This window comes from Protomyctophum parallelum (assembly GCF_964188405.1).
Source record: "Protomyctophum parallelum genome assembly, chromosome: 19".
NCBI lineage: Eukaryota > Metazoa > Chordata > Actinopteri > Myctophiformes > Myctophidae > Protomyctophum > Protomyctophum parallelum.
Window position 1 is genome coordinate 20605915 of NC_139717.1, and position 19847 is coordinate 20625761.

The following is a 19847-nucleotide window of genomic DNA, read 5'->3' on the forward strand; positions in this document are numbered from 1 at the left end:
ATTTTTTTCAAAACCTCAAAAATGATGAAAAACGGCGTGCTATAGTATGCCGTACGGTATGGGCTATAGCCCATGTTCAAAAATGATGAAAAACGAGGTTAATTTGTTTTTTCAAAATTTAAAAAAACGATGGGCTATAACCCATGTTTTTTTTTTTTTTTTTTTTTTTTTTAAACCTAAAAAATGATGAAAAACGGCGTGCTATAGTATGCCGTACGGTATGGGCTATAGCCCATGTTCAAAAATGATGAAAAACGAGGTTAAAAAAAATATCAAAATTTCAAAAAACGATGGGCTATAACCCATGTTTTTATTTATTTTTATTTCATTTTCAAAACCTCAAAAATGATGAAAAACTGCGTGCTATAGTATGCCGTACGGTATGGGCTATAGCCCATGTTAAAAAATTATGAAAAACGAGGTTAAAAAAAATATCAAAATTTCAAAAAACGATGGGCTATAACCCATGTTTTTTTTTTTTTTTTTTTTTTTTTTTTTATCCTCAAAAATTATGAAAAACAGCGTGCTATAGTATACCGTACGGTAGGGGCTATAGCCCATGTTCACAAATGATGAAAAACGAGGTTAATTTGTTTTTTCAAAATTTAAAAAAACGATGGGCTATAACCCATGTTTTTTTGTTTTTTTTTTGTTTTTTTTAATCCTCAAAAATGATGAAAAACAGCGTGCTATAGTATACCGTACGGTAGGGGCTATAGCCCATGTTCACAAATGATGAAAAACGAGGTTAAAAAAAAATATCAAAATTTTAAAAAACGATGGGCTATAACCCATGTTTTTATTTATTTTTATTTCATTTTCAAAACCTCAAAAATGATGAAAAACTGCGTGCTATAGTATGCCGTACGGTATGGGCTATAGCCCATGTTAAAAAATTATGAAAAACGAGGTTAAAAAAAAATATCAACATTTCAAAAAACGATGGGCTATAACCCATGTTTTTTTTTTTTTCCATTTTTTTCAAAACCTCAAAAATGATGAAAAACGGCGTGCTATAGTATGCCGTACGGTATGGGCTATAGCCCATGTTCAAAAATGATGAAAAACGAGGTTAATTTGTTTTTTCAAAATTTAAAAAAACGATGGGCTATAACCCATGTTTTTTTTTTTTTTTTTTTTTTTTCAAAACCTAAAAAATGATGAAAAACGGCGTGCTATAGTATGCCGTACGGTATGGGCTATAGCCCATGTTCAAAAATGATGAAAAACGAGGTAAAAAAAAATATCAAAATTTCAAAAAACGATGGGCTATAACCCATGTTTTTATTTATTTTTATTTCATTTTCAAAACCTCAAAAATGATGAAAAACTGCGTGCTATAGTATGCCGTACGGTATGGGCTATAGCCCATGTTAAAAAATTATGAAAAACGAGGTTAAAAAAAATATCAAAATTTCAAAAAACGATGGGCTATAACCCATGTTTTTTTTTTTTTTTTTTTTTTTTTTTTTATCCTCAAAAATTATGAAAAACAGCGTGCTATAGTATACCGTACGGTAGGGGCTATAGCCCATGTTCACAAATGATGAAAAACGAGGTTAATTTGTTTTTTCAAAATTTAAAAAAACGATGGGCTATAACCCATGTTTTTTTGTTTTTTTTTTGTTTTTTTTAATCCTCAAAAATGATGAAAAACAGCGTGCTATAGTATACCGTACGGTAGGGGCTATAGCCCATGTTCACAAATGATGAAAAACGAGGTTAAAAAAAAATATCAAAATTTTAAAAAACGATGGGCTATAACCCATGTTTTTATTTATTTTTATTTCATTTTCAAAACCTCAAAAATGATGAAAAACTGCGTGCTATAGTATGCCGTACGGTATGGGCTATAGCCCATGTTAAAAAATTATGAAAAACGAGGTTAAAAAAAAATATCAACATTTCAAAAAACGATGGGCTATAACCCATGTTTTTTTTTTTTTCCATTTTTTTCAAAACCTCAAAAATGATGAAAAACGGCGTGCTATAGTATGCCGTACGGTATGGGCTATAGCCCATGTTCAAAAATGATGAAAAACGAGGTTAATTTGTTTTTTCAAAATTTAAAAAAACGATGGGCTATAACCCATGTTTTTTTTTTTTTTTTTTTTTTTTCAAAACCTAAAAAATGATGAAAAACGGCGTGCTATAGTATGCCGTACGGTATGGGCTATAGCCCATGTTCAAAAATGATGAAAAACGAGGTAAAAAAAAATATCAAAATTTCAAAAAACGATGGGCTATAACCCATGTTTTTTTTTTTTTTTTTTTTTTTTTTAATCCTCAAAAATGATGAAAAACGGCGTGCTATAGTATGCCGTACGGTATGGGCTATAGCCCATGTTCAAAAATGATGAAAAACGAGGTTAATTTGTTTTTTCAAAATTTAAAAAAACGATGGGCTATAACCCATGTTTTTTTTTTTTTTTTTTTTTTTTCAAAACCTAAAAAATGATGAAAAACGGCGTGCTATAGTATGCCGTACGGTATGGGCTATAGCCCATGTTCAAAAATGATGAAAAACGAGGTTAAAAAAAATATCAAAATTTCAAAAAACGATGGGCTATAACCCATGTTTTTATTTATTTTTATTTCATTTTCAAAACCTCAAAAATGATGAAAAACTGCGTGCTATAGTATGCCGTACGGTATGGGCTATAGCCCATGTTAAAAAATTATGAAAAACGAGGTTAAAAAAAAATATCAAAATTTCAAAAAACGATGGGCTATAACCCATGTTTTTTTTTTTTTTCATTTTTTTCAAAACCTCAAAAATGATGAAAAACGGCGTGCTATAGTATGCCGTACGGTATGGGCTATAGCCCATGTTCAAAAATGATGAAAAACGAGGTTAATTTGTTTTTTCAAAATTTAAAAAAACGATGGGCTATAACCCATGTTTTTTTTTTTTTTTTTTTTTTTTTAAACCTAAAAAATGATGAAAAACGGCGTGCTATAGTATGCCGTACGGTATGGGCTATAGCCCATGTTCAAAAATGATGAAAAACGAGGTTAAAAAAAATATCAAAATTTCAAAAAACGATGGGCTATAACCCATGTTTTTATTTATTTTTATTTCATTTTCAAAACCTCAAAAATGATGAAAAACTGCGTGCTATAGTATGCCGTACGGTATGGGCTATAGCCCATGTTAAAAAATTATGAAAAACGAGGTTAAAAAAAATATCAAAATTTCAAAAAACGATGGGCTATAACCCATGTTTTTTTTTTTTTTTTTTTTTTTTTTTTTATCCTCAAAAATTATGAAAAACAGCGTGCTATAGTATACCGTACGGTAGGGGCTATAGCCCATGTTCACAAATGATGAAAAACGAGGTTAATTTGTTTTTTCAAAATTTAAAAAAACGATGGGCTATAACCCATGTTTTTTTGTTTTTTTTTTGTTTTTTTTAATCCTCAAAAATGATGAAAAACAGCGTGCTATAGTATACCGTACGGTAGGGGCTATAGCCCATGTTCACAAATGATGAAAAACGAGGTTAAAAAAAAATATCAAAATTTTAAAAAACGATGGGCTATAACCCATGTTTTTATTTATTTTTATTTCATTTTCAAAACCTCAAAAATGATGAAAAACTGCGTGCTATAGTATGCCGTACGGTATGGGCTATAGCCCATGTTAAAAAATTATGAAAAACGAGGTTAAAAAAAAATATCAACATTTCAAAAAACGATGGGCTATAACCCATGTTTTTTTTTTTTTCCATTTTTTTCAAAACCTCAAAAATGATGAAAAACGGCGTGCTATAGTATGCCGTACGGTATGGGCTATAGCCCATGTTCAAAAATGATGAAAAACGAGGTTAATTTGTTTTTTCAAAATTTAAAAAAACGATGGGCTATAACCCATGTTTTTTTTTTTTTTTTTTTTTTTTCAAAACCTAAAAAATGATGAAAAACGGCGTGCTATAGTATGCCGTACGGTATGGGCTATAGCCCATGTTCAAAAATGATGAAAAACGAGGTAAAAAAAAATATCAAAATTTCAAAAAACGATGGGCTATAACCCATGTTTTTTTTTTTTTTTTTTTTTTTTTTAATCCTCAAAAATGATGAAAAACGGCGTGCTATAGTATGCCGTACGGTATGGGCTATAGCCCATGTTCAAAAATGATGAAAAACGAGGTTAATTTGTTTTTTCAAAAGTTTAAAAAACGATGGGCTATAACCCATGTTTTTTTTTTTTTTTTTTTTTTTTTCAAAACCTAAAAAATGATGAAAAACGGCGTGCTATAGTATGCCGTACGGTATGGGCTATAGCCCATGTTCAAAAATGATGAAAAACGAGGTTAAAAAAAATATCAAAATTTCAAAAAACGATGGGCTATAACCCATGTTTTTTTTTTTTTTTTTTTTTTTTTTTTTATCCTCAAAAATTATGAAAAACAGCGTGCTATAGTATACCGTACGGTAGGGGCTATAGCCCATGTTCACAAATGATGAAAAACGAGGTTAATTTGTTTTTTCAAAATTTAAAAAAACGATGGGCTATAACCCATGTTTTTTTGTTTTTTTTTTGTTTTTTTTAATCCTCAAAAATGATGAAAAACAGCGTGCTATAGTATACCGTACGGTAGGGGCTATAGCCCATGTTCACAAATGATGAAAAACGAGGTTAAAAAAAAATATCAAAATTTTAAAAAACGATGGGCTATAACCCATGTTTTTATTTATTTTTATTTCATTTTCAAAACCTCAAAAATGATGAAAAACTGCGTGCTATAGTATGCCGTACGGTATGGGCTATAGCCCATGTTAAAAAATTATGAAAAACGAGGTTAAAAAAAAATATCAACATTTCAAAAAACGATGGGCTATAACCCATGTTTTTTTTTTTTTCCATTTTTTTCAAAACCTCAAAAATGATGAAAAACGGCGTGCTATAGTATGCCGTACGGTATGGGCTATAGCCCATGTTCAAAAATGATGAAAAACGAGGTTAATTTGTTTTTTCAAAATTTAAAAAAACGATGGGCTATAACCCATGTTTTTTTTTTTTTTTTTTTTTTTTCAAAACCTAAAAAATGATGAAAAACGGCGTGCTATAGTATGCCGTACGGTATGGGCTATAGCCCATGTTCAAAAATGATGAAAAACGAGGTTAAAAAAAATATCAAAATTTCAAAAAACGATGGGCTATAACCCATGTTTTTTTTTTTTTTTTTTTGTTTTTTTTTATCCTCAAAAATTATGAAAAACAGCGTGCTATAGTATACCGTACGGTAGGGGCTATAGCCCATGTTCACAAATGATGAAAAACGAGGTTAATTTGTTTTTTCAAAATTTAAAAAAACGATGGGCTATAACCCATGTTTTTTTGTTTTTTTTTTGTTTTTTTTAATCCTCAAAAATGATGAAAAACAGCGTGCTATAGTATACCGTACGGTAGGGGCTATAGCCCATGTTCACAAATGATGAAAAACGAGGTTAAAAAAAAATATCAAAATTTTAAAAAACGATGGGCTATAACCCATGTTTTTATTTATTTTTATTTCATTTTCAAAACCTCAAAAATGATGAAAAACTGCGTGCTATAGTATGCCGTACGGTATGGGCTATAGCCCATGTTAAAAAATTATGAAAAACGAGGTTAAAAAAAAATATCAACATTTCAAAAAACGATGGGCTATAACCCATGTTTTTTTTTTTTTCCATTTTTTTCAAAACCTCAAAAATGATGAAAAACGGCGTGCTATAGTATGCCGTACGGTATGGGCTATAGCCCATGTTCAAAAATGATGAAAAACGAGGTTAATTTGTTTTTTCAAAATTTAAAAAAACGATGGGCTATAACCCATGTTTTTTTTTTTTTTTTTTTTTTTTCAAAACCTAAAAAATGATGAAAAACGGCGTGCTATAGTATGCCGTACGGTATGGGCTATAGCCCATGTTCAAAAATGATGAAAAACGAGGTAAAAAAAAATATCAAAATTTCAAAAAACGATGGGCTATAACCCATGTTTTTTTTTTTTTTTTTTTTTTTTTTAATCCTCAAAAATGATGAAAAACGGCGTGCTATAGTATGCCGTACGGTATGGGCTATAGCCCATGTTCAAAAATGATGAAAAACGAGGTTAATTTGTTTTTTCAAAATTTAAAAAAACGATGGGCTATAACCCATGTTTTTTTTTTTTTTTTTTTTTTTTCAAAACCTAAAAAATGATGAAAAACGGCGTGCTATAGTATGCCGTACGGTATGGGCTATAGCCCATGTTCAAAAATGATGAAAAACGAGGTTAAAAAAAATATCAAAATTTCAAAAAACGATGGGCTATAACCCATGTTTTTTTTTTTTTTTTTTTTTTTTTTAATCCTCAAAAATGATGAAAAACAGCGTGCTATAGTATACCGTACGGTAGGGGCTATAGCCCATGTTCACAAATGATGAAAAACGAGGTTAAAAAAAATATAAAAATTTCAAAAAACGATGGGCTATAACCCATGTTTTTTTTTTTTTTTTTTTTTTTTTTTAATCCTCAAAAATTATGAAAAACAGCGTGCTATAGTATACCGTACGGTAGGGGCTATAGCCCATGTTCACAAATGATGAAAAACGAGGTTAATTTGTTTTTTCAAAATTTAAAAAAACGATGGGCTATAACCCATGTTTTTTTTTTTTTTTTTTTTTTTTTTTTAATCCTCAAAAATGATGAAAAACAGCGTGCTATAGTATACCGTATGGTAGGGGCTATAGCCCATGTTCACAAATGATGAAAAACGAGGTTAAAAAAAAATATCAAAATTTAAAAAAACGATGGGCTATAACCCATGTTTTTATTTATTTTTATTTCATTTTCAAAACCTCAAAAATGATGAAAAACTGCGTGCTATAGTATGCCGTACGGTATGGGCTATAGCCCATGTTAAAAAATTATGAAAAACGAGGTTAAAAAAAAAATATCAAAATTTCAAAAAACGATGGGCTATAACCCATGTTTTTTTTTTTTTTCATTTTTTTCAAAACCTCAAAAATGATGAAAAACGGCGTGCTATAGTATGCCGTACGGTATGGGCTATAGCCCATGTTCAAAAATGATGAAAAACGAGGTTAATTTGTTTTTTCAAAATTTTAAAAAACGATGGGCTATAACCCATGTTTTTTTTTTGTTTTTTTTTTTTTCAAAACCTAAAAAATGATGAAAAACGGCGTGCTATAGTATGCCGTACGGTATGGGCTATAGCCCATGTTCAAAAATGATGAAAAACGAGGTTAAAAAAAATATCAAAATTTCAAAAAACGATGGGCTATAACCCATGTTTTTTTTTTTTTTTTTTTTTTTTTAATCCTCAAAAATGATGAAAAACAGCGTGCTATAGTATACCGTACGGTAGGGGCTATAGCCCATGTTCACAAATGATGAAAAACGAGGTTAAAAAAAATATCAAAATTTCAAAAAACGATGGGCTATAACCCATGTTTTTTTTTTTTTTTTTTTTTTTTTTAATCCTCAAAAATGATGAAAAACAGCGTGCTATAGTATACCGTACGGTAGGGGCTATAGCCCATGTTCACAAATGATGAAAAACGAGGTTAAAAAAAAATATCAAAATTTCAAAAAACGATGGGCTATAACCCATGTTTTTTTTTTTTTTTTTTTTTTTTTTAATCCTCAAAAATTATGAAAAACAGCGTGCTATAGTATACCGTACGGTAGGGGCTATAGCCCATGTTCACAAATGTTGAAAAACGAGGTTAAAAAAAATATCAAAATTTCAAAAAACGATGGGCTATAACCCATGTTTTTTTTTTTTTTTTTTTTTTTTTAATCCTCAAAAATGATGAAAAACAGCGTGCTATAGTATACCGTACGGTAGGGGCTATAGCCCATGTTCACAAATGATGAAAAACGAGGTTAAAAAAAATAATCAAAATTTAAAAAAAACGATGGGCTATAACACATGTTTTTTTTTTTTTTTTTTTTTTTCAAAACCTCAAAAATGATGAAAAACTGCGTGCTATAGTATGCCGTACGGTATGGGCTATAGCCCATGTTAAAAAAGTATGAAAAACGAGGTTAAAAAAAAATATCAAAATTTCAAAAAACGATGGGCTATAACCCATGTTTGTTTTTTTTTTCATTTTTTTCAAAACCTCAAAAATGATGAAAAACGGCGTGCTATAGTATGCCGTACGGTATGGGCTATAGCCCATGTTAAAAAATGATGAAAAACTAGGTTTTTTTTTTTTCAAAATTTCAAAAAACGGTGGGCTATAACCCATGTTTTTTTTTTTTGTTTTTTTTTTCAAAACCTCAAAAATGATGAAAAACGGCGTGCTATAATATGCCGTACGGTATGGGCTATAGCCCATGTTCAAAAATGATGAAAAACGATTTTTTTTTCTTTTTTCAAAATTTCAAAAAACGATGGGCTATAACCCATGTTTTTTTTTTCTTCATTTTTTTCAAAACCTCAAAAATGATGAAAAACGGCGTGCTATAATATGCCGTACGGTATGGGCTATAGCCCATGTTCACAAATGATGAAAAACGAGGTTCATTTGTTTTTTCAAAATTTAAAAAAACGATGGGCTATAACCCATGTTTTTTTTTTTTTTTTTTTTTTTTTTTAATCCTCAAAAATGATGAAAAACAGCGTGCTATAGTATACCGTACGGTAGGGGCTATAGCCCATGTTCACAAATGATGAAAAACGAGGTTAAAAAAAAATATCAAAATTTCAAAAAACGATGGGCTATAACCCATGTTTTTATTTATTTTTATTTCATTTTCAAAACCTCAAAAATGATGAAAAACTGCGTGCTATAGTATGCCGTACGGTATGGGCTATAGCCCATGTTAAAAAATTATGAAAAACGAGGTTAAAAAAAAATATCAAAATTTCAAAAAACGATGGGCTATAACCCATGTTTTTTTTTTTTTTCATTTTTTTCAAAACCTCAAAAATGATGAAAAACGGCGTGCTATAGTATGCCGTACGGTATGGGCTATAGCCCATGTTCAAAAATGATGAAAAACGAGGTTAATTTGTTTTTTCTAAATTTAAAAAAACGATGGGCTATAACCCATGTTTTTTTTTTTTTTTTTTTTTTTTCAAAACCTAAAAAATGATGAAAAACGGCGTGCTATAGTATGCCGTACGGTATGGGCTATAGCCCATGTTCAAAAATGATGAAAAACGAGGTTAAAAAAAATATCAAAATTTCAAAAAACGATGGGCTATAACCCATGTTTTTTTTTTTTTTTTAATCCTCAAAAATGATGAAAAACAGCGTGCTATAGTATACCGTACGGTAGGGGCTATAGCCCATGTTCACAAATGATGAAAAACGAGGTTAAAAAAAATATAAAAATTTCAAAAAACGATGGGCTATAACCCATGTTTTTTTTTTTTTTTTTTTTTTTTTTTAATCCTCAAAAATGATGAAAAACAGCGTGCTATAGTATACCGTACGGTAGGGGCTATAGCCCATGTTCACAAATGATGAAAAACGAGGTTAAAAAAAAATATCAAAATTTTAAAAAACGATGGGCTATAACCCATGTTTTTATTTATTTTTATTTCATTTTCAAAACCTCAAAAATGATGAAAAACTGCGTGCTATAGTATGCCGTACGGTATGGGCTATAGCCCATGTTAAAAAATTATGAAAAACGAGGTTAAAAAAAAATATCAAAATTTCAAAAAACGATGGGCTATAACCCATGTTTTTTTTTTTTTCATTTTTTTCAAAACCTCAAAAATGATGAAAAACGGCGTGCTATAGTATGCCGTACGGTATGGGCTATAGCCCATGTTCAAAAATGATGAAAAACGAGGTTAATTTGTTTTTTCAAAATTTAAAAAAACGATGGGCTATAACCCATGTTTTTTTTTTTTTTTTTTTTTTTTCAAAACCAAAAAAATGATGAAAAACGGCGTGCTATAGTATGCCGTACGGTATGGGCTATAGCCCATGTTCAAAAATGATGAAAAACGAGGTTAAAAAAAATATCAAAATTTCAAAAAACGATGGGCTATAACCCATGTTTTTTTTTTTTTTTTATCCTCAAAAATGATGAAAAACAGCGTGCTATAGTATACCGTACGGTAGGGGCTATAGCCCATGTTCACAAATGATGAAAAACGAGGTTAAAAAAAATATCAAAATTTCAAAAAACGATGGGCTATAACCCATGTTTTTTTTTTTTTTTTTTTTTTTTTTAATCCTCAAAAATGATGAAAAACAGCGTGCTATAGTATACCGTACGGTAGGGGCTATAGCCCATGTTCACAAATGATGAAAAACTAGGTTAAAAAAAAAAATCAAAATTTAAAAAAACGATGGGCTATAACCCATGTTTTTTTTTTTTTTTTTTTTTTTCAAAACCTCAAAAATGATGAAAAACTGCGTGCTATAGTATGCCGTACGGTATGGGCTATAGCCCATGTTAAAAAAGTATGAAAAACGAGGTTAAAAAAAAATATCAAAATTTCAAAAAACGATGGGCTATAACCCATGTTTGTTTTTTTTTTCATTTTTTTCAAAACCTCAAAAATGATGAAAAACGGCGTGCTATAGTATGCCGTACGGTATGGGCTATAGCCCATGTTAAAAAATGATGAAAAACTAGGTTTTTTTTTTTTCAAAATTTCAAAAAACGGTGGGCTATAACCCATGTTTTTTTTTTTTTTTTTTTTTTTTCAAAACCTCAAAAATGATGAAAAACGGCGTGCTATAATATGCCGTACGGTATGGGCTATAGCCCATGTTCAAAAATGATGAAAAACGATTTTTTTTTCTTTTTTCAAAATTTCAAAAAACGATGGGCTATAACCCATGTTTTTTTTTTCTTCATTTTTTTCAAAACCTCAAAAATGATGAAAAACGGCGTGCTATAGTATGCCGTACGGTATGGGCTATAGCCCATGTTAAAAAAATATGAAAAACGAGGTTAAAAAAATATATCAAAGTTTCAAAAAACGATGGGCTATAACCCATGTTTTTTTTAATTTTTTTAATTTTTTTCCGAATCCTCAAAATTGATGAAAAACGACGTGCTATAGTATGCCGTACGATATGGGCTATAGCCCATGGTCCAAAATGATGAAAAACGAGGATATTATTTTTTCAAAGATTAAAAAAAACAATGGGCTAGAACCCATCGTTTTTTTAATTTTTAAATTTTTTCCAAATCCTCAAAAAGGATGAAAAACGGCGTGCTACAGTATAGTATGCCGTACGATATGGGCTATAGCCCATATCCTTGCGGTGTATAGCGGTGTATGAGAATGGGTGTTGCGGAGGATGAGAGCATTCCTCTCATCCTCCGCAACACAATGCATTCTCTATGGCAATAGCACAAACTTTGGCATGCTACTAGTCCTACATACTTACACCTAGCAACCCCATTCTAGCCTACTTAGGTTCATCTTACGGTGGACATGTTTGCCTGAAAAGGAATCTTTGAAATGTTTCATAGTTTTAGAAATATAGTGCTTTCAAATTTGAGACATTTAACATGGGGCTCAATGGCAGCTCTATAGGCACGTCAAAAGTCACTTTCACCTAGAAACTCCATTCACACTTTTTATTATTCAGCTTACTGTGGAGACACATGCTGGAACTTTTTTTTATTTTTATGTTTTGTAGTTTATGAGTTATTTAACTTAAACGCCCAATGCATCCTCTATGGCAATAGCACAAACTTTGGCATGCTACTAGTCCTACATACTTACACCTAGCAACCCCATTCTAGTCTACTTAGGTTCATCTTACGGTGGACATGTTTGCCTGAAAAGGAATCTTTGAAATGTTTCATAGTTTTAGAAATATAGTGCTTTCAAATTTGAGACATTTAACATGGGGCTCAATGGCAGCTCTATAGGCACGTCAAAAGTCACTTTCACCTAGAAACTCCATTCACACTTTTTATTATTCAGCTTACTGTGGAGACACATGCTGGAACTTTTTTTTATTTTTATGTTTTGTAGTTTATGAGTTATTTAACTTAAACGCCCAATGCATTCTCTATGGCAATAGCACAAACTTTGGCATGCTACTAGTCCTACATACTTACACCTAGCAACCCCATTCTAGCCTACTTAGGTTCATCTTATGGTGGACATGTTTGCCTGAAAAGGAATCTTTGAAATGTTTCATAGTTTTAGAAATATAGTGCTTTCAAATTTGAGACATTTAACATGGGGCTCAATGGCAGCTCTATAGGCACGTCAAAAGTCACTTTCACCTAGAAACTCCATTCACACTTTTTATTATTCAGCTTACTGTGGAGACACATGCTGGAACTTTTTTTTATTTTTATGTTTTGTAGTTTATGAGTTATTTAACTTAAACGCCCAATGCATCCTCTATGGCAATAGCACAACATTTGGCATGCTACTAGTCCTACATACTTACACCTAGCAACCCCATTCTAGCCTACTTAGGTTCATCTTACGGTGGACATGTTTGCCTGAAAAGGAATCTTTGAAATGTTTCATAGTTTTAGAAATATAGTGCTTTCAAATTTACAATGGGGCTCAATGGCAAAAATGATGAAAAACGGCGTGCTATAGTATGCCGTACGATATGGTCCAAAATGATGAAAAACGAGGTTAAAAAATAAATAAATAAAACCGATGGGCTATAACCCATGTTTTTTTTTTTTTTTTTTTTTTTTCAAAACCTCAAAAATGATGAAAAACGGCGTGCTATAGTATGCCGTACGGTATGGGCTATAGCCCATGTTCAAAAATGATGAAAAACGAGGTTAAAAGAAATATCAAAATTTCAAAAAACGATGGGCTATAACCCATGTTTTTATTTATTTTTATTTCATTTTCAAAACCTCAAAAATGATGAAAAACTGCGTGCTATAGTATGCCGTACGGTATGGGCTATAGCCCATGTTCAAAAATGATGAAAAACGAGGTTATCAAAATGTCAAAAAACTATGGGCTATAACCCATGTTTTTTTTGTTTTTTGTTTTTTTCAAAACCTCAAAAATGATGAAAAACTGCGTGCTATAGTATGCCGTACGGTATGGGCTATAGCCCATGTTAAAAAATTATGAAAAACGAGGTTAAAAAAAAATATCAAAATTTCAAAAAACGATGGGCTATAACCCATGTTTTTTTTTTTTTTTCATTTTTTTCAAAACCTCAAAAATGATGAAAAACGGCGTGCTATAGTATGCCGTACGGTATGGGCTATAGCCCATGTTCAAAAATGATGAAAAACGAGGTTAATTTGTTTTTTCAAAATTTCAAAAAACGATGGGCTATAACCCATGTTTTTTTTTTTGTTTTGTTTTTTTTCAAAACCTCAAAAATGATGAAAAACGGCGTGCTATAGTATGCCGTACGGTATGGGCTATAGCCCATGTTCAAAAATGATGAAAAACGAGGTTAAAAAAAATATCAAAGTTTCAAAAAACGATGGGCTATAACCCATGTTTTTTTTTTTTTTTTTTTTTTTTTAATCCTCAAAAATGATGAAAAACAGCGTGCTATACTATACCGTACGGTAGGGGCTATAGCCCATGTTCACAAATGATGAAAAACGAGGTTAAAAAAAATATCAAAATTTCAAAAAACGATGGGCTATAACCCATGTTTTTTTTTTTTTTAATCCTCAAAAATGATGAAAAACAGCGTGCTATAGTATACCGTACGGTAGGGGCTATAGCCCATGTTCACAAATGATGAAAAACGAGGTTAAAAAAAAATATCAAAATTTAAAAAAACGATGGGCTATAACCCATGTTTTTATTTATTTTTATTTCATTTTCAAAACCTCAAAAATGATGAAAAACTGCGTGCTATAGTATGCCGTACGGTATGGGCTATAGCCCATGTTCAAAAATGATGAAAAACGAGGTTAAAAAAAAATATCAAAATGTCAAAAAACTATGGGCTATAACCCATGTTTTTTTTTGTTTTTTTTTTTCAAAACCTCAAAAATGATGAAAAACTGCGTGCTATAGTATGCCGTACGGTATGGGCTATAGCCCATGTTAAAAAATTATGAAAAACGAGGTTAAAAAAAAATATCAAAATTTCAAAAAACGATGGGCTATAACCCATGTTTTTTTTTTTTTTCATTTTTTTCAAAACCTCAAAAATGATGAAAAACGGCGTGCTATAATATGCCGTACGGTATGGGCTATAGCCCATGTTCAAAAATGATGAAAAACGATTTTTTTTTCTTTTTTCAAAATTTCAAAAAACGATGGGCTATAACCCATGTTTTTTTTTTCTTCATTTTTTTCAAAACCTCAAAAATGATGAAAAACGGCGTGCTATAGTATGCCGTACGGTATGGGCTATAGCCCATGTTCACAAATGATGAAAAACGAGGTTAATTTGTTTTTTCAAAATTTAAAAAAACGATGGGCTATAACCCATGTTTTTTTTTTTTTTTTTTTTTTTTTTAATCCTCAAAAATGATGAAAAACAGCGTGCTATAGTATACCGTACGGTAGGGGCTATAGCCCATGTTCACAAATGATGAAAAACGAGGTTAAAAAAAATATCAAAATTTCAAAAAACGATGGGCTATAACCCATGTTTTTATTTATTTTTATTTCATTTTCAAAACCTCAAAAATGATGAAAAACTGCGTGCTATAGTATGCCGTACGGTATGGGCTATAGCCCATGTTAAAAAATTATGAAAAACGAGGTTAAAAAAAAATATCAAAATTTCAAAAAACGATGGGCTATAACCCATGTTTTTTTTTTTTTTCATTTTTTTCAAAACCTCAAAAATGATGAAAAACGGCGTGCTATAGTATGCCGTACGGTATGGGCTATAGCCCATGTTCAAAAATGATGAAAAACGAGGTTAATTTGTTTTTTCTAAATTTAAAAAAACGATGGGCTATAACCCATGTTTTTTTTTTTGTTTTTTTTTTTTCAAAACCTAAAAAATGATGAAAAACGGCGTGCTATAGTATGCCGTACGGTATGGGCTATAGCCCATGTTCAAAAATGATGAAAAACGAGGTTAAAAAAAATATCAAAATTTCAAAAAACGATGGGCTATAACCCATGTTTTTTTTTTTTTTTTTATCCTCAAAAATGATGAAAAACAGCGTGCTATAGTATACCGTACGGTAGGGGCTATAGCCCATGTTCACAAATGATGAAAAACGAGGTTAAAAAAAATATAAAAATTTCAAAAAACGATGGGCTATAACCCATGTTTTTTTTTTTTTTTTTTTTTTTTTTTAATCCTCAAAAATGATGAAAAACAGCGTGCTATAGTATACCGTACGGTAGGGGCTATAGCCCATGTTCACAAATGATGAAAAACGAGGTTAATTTGTTTTTTCAAAATTAAAAAAAACGATGGGCTATAACCCATGTTTTTTTTTTTTCTTATTTTTTTTTTTAATCCTCAAAAATGATGAAAAACAGCGTGCTATAGTATACCGTACGGTAGGGGCTATAGCCCATGTTCACAAATGATGAAAAACGAGGTTAAAAAAAAATATCAAAATTTTAAAAAACGATGGGCTATAACCCATGTTTTTATTTATTTTTATTTCATTTTCAAAACCTCAAAAATGATGAAAAACTGCGTGCTATAGTATGCCGTACGGTATGGGCTATAGCCCATGTTAAAAAATTATGAAAAACGAGGTTAAAAAAAAATATCAAAATTTCAAAAAACGATGGGCTATAACCCATGTTTTTTTTTTTTTTCATTTTTTTCAAAACCTCAAAAATGATGAAAAACGGCGTGCTATAGTATGCCGTACGGTATGGGCTATAGCCCATGTTCAAAAATGATGAAAAACGAGGTTAATTTGTTTTTTCAAAATTTTAAAAAACGATGGGCTATAACCCATGTTTTTTTTTTTTTTTTTTTTTTTTCAAAACCTAAAAAATGATGAAAAACGGCGTGCTATAGTATGCCGTACGGTATGGGCTATAGCCCATGTTCAAAAATGATGAAAAACGAGGTTAAAAAAAATATCAAAATTTCAAAAAACGATGGGCTATAACCCATGTTTTTTTTTTTTTTTAATCCTCAAAAATGATGAAAAACAGCGTGCTATAGTATACCGTACGGTAGGGGCTATAGCCCATGTTCACAAATGATGAAAAACGAGGTTAAAAAAAATATCAAAATTTCAAAAAACGATGGGCTATAACCCATGTTTTTTTTTTTTTTTTTTTTTTTTTAATCCTCAAAAATGATGAAAAACAGCGTGCTATAGTATACCGTACGGTAGGGGCTATAGCCCATGTTCACAAATGATGAAAAACTAGGTAAAAAAAAAAAATCAAAATTTAAAAAAACGATGGGCTATAACCCATGTTTTTTTTTTTTTTTTTTTTTTTTCAAAACCTCAAAAATGATGAAAAACTGCGTGCTATAGTATGCCGTACGGTATGGGCTATAGCCCATGTTAAAAAAGTATGAAAAACGAGGTTAAAAAAAAATATCAAAATTTCAAAAAACGATGGGCTATAACCCATGTTTGTTTTTTTTTTCATTTTTTTCAAAACCTCAAAAATGATGAAAAACGGCGTGCTATAATATGCCGTACGGTATGGGCTATAGCCCATGTTCAAAAATGATGAAAAACGATTTTTTTTTCTTTTTTCAAAATTTCAAAAAACGATGGGCTATAACCCATGTTTTTTTTTTCTTCATTTTTTTCAAAACCTCAAAAATGATGAAAAACGGCGTGCTATAGTATGCCGTACGGTATGGGCTATAGCCCATGTTAAAAAATTATGAAAAACGAGGTTAAAAAAATATATCAAAGTTTCAAAAAACGATGGGCTATAACCCATGTTTTTTTTAATTTTTTTAATTTTTTTCCGAATCCTCAAAATTGATGAAAAACGACGTGCTATAGTATGCCGTACGATATGGGCTATAGCCCATGGTCCAAAATGATGAAAAACGAGGATATTATTTTTTCAAAGATTAAAAAAAACAATGGGCTAGAACCCATCGTTTTTTTAATTTTTAAATTTTTTCCAAATCCTCAAAAATGATGAAAAACGGCGTGCTACAGTATAGTATGCCGTACGATATGGGCTATAGCCCATATCCTTGCGGTGTATAGCGGTGTATGAGAATGGGTGTTGCGGAGGATGAGAGCATTCCTCTCATCCTCCGCAACACAATGCATTCTCTATGGCAATAGCACAAACTTTGGCATGCTACTAGTCCTACATACTTACACCTAGCAACCCCATTCTAGCCTACTTAGGTTCATCTTACGGTGGACATGTTTGCCTGAAAAGGAATCTTTGAAATGTTTCATAGTTTTAGAAATATAGTGCTTTCAAATTTGAGACATTTAACATGGGGCTCAATGGCAGCTCTATAGGCACGTCAAAAGTCACTTTCACCTAGAAACTCCATTCACACTTTTTATTATTCAGCTTACTGTGGAGACACATGCTGGAACTTTTTTTTATTTTTATGTTTTGTAGTTTATGAGTTATTTAACTTAAACGCCCAATGCATCCTCTATGGCAATAGCACAAACTTTGGCATGCTACTAGTCCTACATACTTACACCTAGCAACCCCATTCTAGTCTACTTAGGTTCATCTTACGGTGGACATGTTTGCCTGAAAAGGAATCTTTGAAATGTTTCATAGTTTTAGAAATATAGTGCTTTCAAATTTGAGACATTTAACATGGGGCTCAATGGCAGCTCTATAGGCACGTCAAAAGTCACTTTCACCTAGAAACTCCATTCACACTTTTTATTATTCAGCTTACTGTGGAGACACATGCTGGAACTTTTTTTTATTTTTATGTTTTGTAGTTTATGAGTTATTTAACTTAAACGCCCAATGCATTCTCTATGGCAATAGCACAAACTTTGGCATGCTACTAGTCCTACATACTTACACCTAGCAACCCCATTCTAGCCTACTTAGGTTCATCTTATGGTGGACATGTTTGCCTGAAAAGGAATCTTTGAAATGTTTCATAGTTTTAGAAATATAGTGCTTTCAAATTTGAGACATTTAACATGGGGCTCAATGGCAGCTCTATAGGCACGTCAAAAGTCACTTTCACCTAGAAACTCCATTCACACTTTTTATTATTCAGCTTACTGTGGAGACACATGCTGGAACTTTTTTTTATTTTTATGTTTTGTAGTTTATGAGTTATTTAACTTAAACGCCCAATGCATCCTCTATGGCAATAGCACAACATTTGGCATGCTACTAGTCCTACATACTTACACCTAGCAACCCCATTCTAGCCTACTTAGGTTCATCTTACGGTGGACATGTTTGCCTGAAAAGGAATCTTTGAAATGTTTCATAGTTTTAGAAATATAGTGCTTTCAAATTTACAATGGGGCTCAATGGCAAAAATGATGAAAAACGGCGTGCTATAGTATGCCGTACGATATGGTCCAAAATGATGAAAAACGAGGTTAAAAAATAAATAAATAAAACCGATGGGCTATAACCCATGTTTTTTTTTTTTTTTTTTTTTTTTTCAAAACCTCAAAAATGATGAAAAACGGCGTGCTATAGTATGCCGTACGGTATGGGCTATAGCCCATGTTCAAAAATGATGAAAAACGAGGTTAAAAGAAATATCAAAATTTCAAAAAACGATGGGCTATAACCCATGTTTTTATTTATTTTTATTTCATTTTCAAAACCTCAAAAATGATGAAAAACTGCGTGCTATAGTATGCCGTACGGTATGGGCTATAGCCCATGTTCAAAAATGATGAAAAACGAGGTTATCAAAATGTCAAAAAACTATGGGCTATAACCCATGTTATTTTTATTTTTTTATTTTTTTTTAATCCTCAAAAATGATGAAAAACAGCGTGCTATAGTATACCGTACGGTAGGGGCTATAGCCCATGTTCACAAATGATGAAAAACGAGGTTAAAAAAAAATATCAAAATTTAAAAAAACGATGGGCTATAACCCATGTTTTTATTTATTTTTATTTCATTTTCAAAACCTCAAAAATGATGAAAAACTGCGTGCTATAGTATGCCGTACGGTATGGGCTATAGCCCATGTTCAAAAATGATGAAAAACAAGGTTATCAAAATGTCAAAAAACTATGGGCTATAACCCATGTTTTTTTTGTTTTTTGTTTTTTTCAAAACCTCAAAAATGATGAAAAACTGCGTGCTATAGTATGCCGTACGGTATGGGCTATAGCCCATGTTAAAAAATTATGAAAAACGAGGTTAAAAAAAAATATCAAAATTTCAAAAAACGATGGGCTATAACCCATGTTTTTTTTTTTTTTTCATTTTTTTCAAAACCTCAAAAATGATGAAAAACGGCGTGCTATAGTATGCCGTACGGTATGGGCTATAGCCCATGTTCAAAAATGATGAAAAACGAGGTTAATTTGTTTTTTCAAAATTTCAAAAAACGATGGGCTATAACCCATGTTTTTTTTTTTTTTTTTTTTTTTTTCAAAACCTCAAAAATGATGAAAAACGGCGTGCTATAGTATGCCGTACGGTATGGGCTATAGCCCATGTTCAAAAATGATGAAAAACGAGGTTAAAAAAAATATCAAAGTTTCAAAAAACGATGGGCTATAACCCATGTTTTTTTTTTTTTTTTTTTTTTTTTAATCCTCAAAAATGATGAAAAACAGCGTGCTATACTATACCGTACGGTAGGGGCTATAGCCCATGTTCACAAATGATGAAAAACGAGGTTAAAAAAAATATCAAAATTTCAAAAAACGATGGGCTATAACCCATGTTTTTTTTTTTTTTAATCCTCAAAAATGATGAAAAACAGCGTGCTATAGTATACCGTACGGTAGGGGCTATAGCCCATGTTCACAAATGATGAAAAACGAGGTTAAAAAAAAATATCAAAATTTAAAAAAACGATGGGC